The following is a 4472-nucleotide window of genomic DNA, read 5'->3' as shown; positions in this document are numbered from 1 at the left end:
GATTGGACACGTAGGATCAGTGATACCTCCCAGAATTGTTTTGCATGAGTATATATGAATGAGAAATTTTAATTTTGGTTGCGAGGAAGGAAAGGAGTGGTGCATAGTGACCAGAGGCAGAAGGAATTCAAGTTGAGGAAATAGATGGAGTCTATTGTCCAGCCACCTCAAGGTCTAAAAAAAAGAGGTGCAAGACAGAAGATGAGAGATTGTTTTGACAAAAGATAGTGAGAGACTAGGTATGTGATCGGCCATACTTCAGGGCTCAGGGAACAGACTTAGAAAGGCCAAAATTCTTTCCATCTTTCCATCACACAAAATGGCAGCATCAAGCCAGCCTGTAGAGCAGATGAGAAGCAGCAATAGTGCCAGCTGTGCCTGGCAGACAGCAAACATTTCCACTGACAGCAATGGCCATGCTGAAATACCTCTCTCAAAACATTTTTAAGCAATAAGTGTCCAAGAGAATGGTAGCCCAAAAGAATACAAGTAGACTTTCCTTGACAACATGAGAAACACCTCTTAGAAATTCCACAGAGAAATGGAAGGGTTTGGCAGGGAAGCGGAGAGGGCTGCTGGAAGGTGCTCAGGAAACACTGGAATCTGGAGTTTAATGTATTTTGTACCTGCAACTAATAGCACCCAGGTCACTTAAGTCACATAGTCTACATATTTTTGTTTTTGCTTTTTACCCCAGCTAAACATAAGCTTCTGGAGGACAGATGCATAATCTCAAATGTTTTGTATTTCCCACATTTCCCAGCACCATGCTGGGCACAAGTTAGCTGTTTAATATTTCCTAGCGACTTTCATAGTATGTAGGCCAGAGAAATTGATCAATAAATAAGTAAGTAGAGAGGATACTTTAGAAAAAAATTGACAAACAAAACATAAATAAATCACCAAGAACAGATGGCATCCAACCAAATGTTTTTAAAGCAGTCAGAGGACACTGGAATTGCTGGCTAAAATGCTTAATGTTTCATTAGAATTGGACACTGCACCAAACTCTTGGCACTTTGCCATCTCGTTTTTAAAAAAGACTTGGAAAGTGACCTTGGTATTGGTTTGCTGCTATCGAATTGAAAATTAGTAAATTATGTGATAAATATTAGTAACGAAATAAGCAGTTTTTAGTTGTTTTTAGAGAGGCAAAATGGGCCACAAATGGAATTAAATTTAACTAAGTGGTATTTATATTTTGAATAACGGAGGACAAAGGGGAACCAATGGGAATAATTTATTTCAACATTTAGAAAGTCTTGGGAAGCTTCCAGACCAACATATTCACCAGAAGATTAGAAGAAAATGCTTACTCACTCATGAAGAGACTTTGGTAGAGGAAACAAAACTAGGCCTATATTGTTTTTCTTTATCTATATGCTAGCAACACTGGGGTATGTGAGGGAGAGCAATGGAATAGATATCTTTAATATCCTAATAACTGACCTCAAAGAGGGAGCAAACAATTTCACAAGCAAGCTTTTGCCAAATAGAGAAGGAAAGACAGTTCAGGTAGAGGAGACAACATGTGCACAGGACACAGAGGCCTAATGCCTGCTGTGTTGCATCAGGGAACAGTCTTGGCTCAGTTGAGGAAGACGTGGCAGACGGGGAGTCTGGGCCAGGTCACAGAAGCCTTCACTTAGAAGGATGACTCTATCCTTTGGGCAACAGGGAAGTACAGTATTTCAAGCACAGAGTGAAGGTGACTCCATTAAACTTGTTTTTAAGAAAATAATTTTGGAAAGAGAATCTGTTGGGAAGCCAGAGGAGATGAAGAGGTGGACAAGGTTTAGCAATAATTAGGAAGTAAAAATGACAGGTTTTTTTTGTGAGTTTTCAGGTGGCGAGAAGGAGTCATCAAAGAAGAATCTGATGTGTTAGAGCTTGAGAGATGGAGGCACTCAACGAATAAATTATACAGGAAGTGAGTAGGTGGAGAGCAAAGTGTAAGGAGTTTGGCATGTGTCACATTTAACTAAAGATAGAAATGTTCAATTGATAGAAATATAGATTAATACAAAATTAAGGACGTAGGTACATGTACCTGTATAAAGAATGACAAAGATCTCAAGAATGTCTATTTTGTACCAATTTTTTTGGTACTTCCTATACACCACAGCATTGAGAAATTCCTTTCCAATCATATTCTGTTACTTCTAAGGCAGGAGAGTACTATTTTCTCTCTGGGTTATTTGGATAATCCTTTTATTATTTCCTCTGCTTTCTAGTTCTGTTTGTCCTTGAAATCAGTTGCATTCTGCAGCCCAGTGTGCTTTCAGACTACCAGTTCTCCAAGTTGAGGAAACACTGTCTACTATCCCCCCTTCAGGACATTTGTGAGGCATATCAACATTGTGAAGGCCCTGGAGGCCCTGCAGCTTGGACAAATGATTAGCTGTGTTTGACTCCGCATTTCCCAAATTTATTTGACTATGAAAATTTTTTTAATTTATTTTTGTTTTTCCAAGTAAGATTTTTAATACCCAAGCAACTATCTGTGAACTTTAGTCTTCTAGAGTACAATAACAATAACAACAATGCCATTTTATTTCTATCACTCTAGGATTAAAAGGAAATTTTTCTGCTTTCCTATTTTTTATTGAACTGAGGCCAGATGCACACGTTTTTCACTCAATCCCCAGAATCTAACACAAATGTGCCTTTTAAATCTTATCTTGGTCCTATATGAATTTTGCCCAGCTCCTCCCCTAGAAACATGGCATTTAGAGAGGCTCCTTTGATACAGCTAATTATTAATACCAAAGACATTCCACCAAGATCATTTTTACTGAGTGTTTTTGATGTAGGAATTTTGAAATAAACAAGTCAAAAAAACAAACTTCTGACTATTTCAATTCTCAAAAACACATATTTTTATCTCATCCTTCAGCTTCACTCCATCTATAAACTCTACCACTTTATAATCAACCCAAGGTAGAGGATGAAATAGCATGAGGGCCAAGGATGTGTGAGGCAAGAAAAGGGCTGAAGAATGAATTGGTTTGTGAGAAACGTCCACCAAACAAATCACACAGAATCAGGAGTCATGTCACCACTCTTGTTTTTCTCAGGGAAGACCACTATTCAATATATGTTAAATGTTTCCTGATTATCTACATATTAAAATATACCTTGTATGGCCTGACTCTTGGTCTTGATTACTCACTTAAAAACATTATTTCCAAATGATGCATGACTTAGATGAAATAACTTAATAATGGAACTTTTCCTGTTTATGTATATGAGAACTTGCTTCTGATAAACCCTCTAATTTGGCCAATGCTATTTCACTGCAAATATTTATCTTAAAAAAGCAGCATTATGGGGAAACATGGCAGAGAGTTGGGTCACAGTATGATTACTTATCTGAGCATCAAATTGCACGAAGAATTCTCAATCGGGATTGAGAATTCTCAGTTATTTCTATTACTTTCCTTCATCATTAATGGCATATATACATTGTATTTTATTTTGTTCAATATTTTTACTATGATGGAAACCATTAGGCTCTAAACTCTTACAATGCATACCTGGTATTGGTGGTTTTCTTGCTATAAAGAAGTGATGCTCACTGAGTGGCAGGAATGGGGGTAAGAAAGAAGTCAGCATCAGAGGTCTGTGTTGTAGCATGACTTACTAATAAAAATAAATACAGGCATGTAGGCCAGATAAATCTGTGTTTTAAAACTTTTACTTCAGAGGCTTATCTGGGCCTTGTCACATCTAGAAGAAACACAAATCCAAATCCAGTAGCCGAAAAAAAATCACACAATTCTCTACTGGAGTACCTTGAAGAGGTGATAAAGTAGGAAAAGCATATTACACAAAGAGCTCCAAATGTCCTAATCAGCCCTATTTACCCATCGCACTCCTCAAAAATCCTCTTCACAGGACATCTGCTCCTCCTTCAATCTTTTTGTTTCTCTCTGAATATCAGCCCTCTTTCCTTGACTCTTTGCCTTCCTGATAAATGACTTACTACAGTACTCTCTTATGTAAATCAATCACATCTTTTCTTCCCTCCAATTCTTCTCTATCAGAGACAAATATTAGTGATAGCTCTTTAATGGGAGGTAGTTCCCAGGATCTGTTCCACCTAAGATCCAAGAAAGTGAACAGAAAAAAATATATGCTCTTCCTTTGCAGGCATAAGAGGAGAAAAGCCTATGAATACTTGCCATGTGGTATTTTCATCACTGTCCCATCTATTTTACCAGAACCATTTTGATACAAATGCATCAAAAAACTACAGCATCAAAATGGCCGTATCAAAATGCCCTGCTTTTACATCCTGCTATCCTTAATGCACCTTGTACTCTAGCCAACTACTTTCAAATATTTATTTTGTTACATCTGATCTTAAGTTCAATTATTGTGGGCACTGCCAATCCACAGCCACTTCACTACTATAATTTCATTCATTCATTCGTTCAAAAAATACCTACTGAAGGCTTATGATTGCCAAA

This window comes from Vulpes vulpes, chromosome 3 (genome assembly GCF_048418805.1).
Source record: "Vulpes vulpes isolate BD-2025 chromosome 3, VulVul3, whole genome shotgun sequence".
Taxonomy (NCBI): Eukaryota; Metazoa; Chordata; class Mammalia; order Carnivora; family Canidae; genus Vulpes; species Vulpes vulpes.
Note: the sequence above shows the minus strand (reverse complement) of the source record.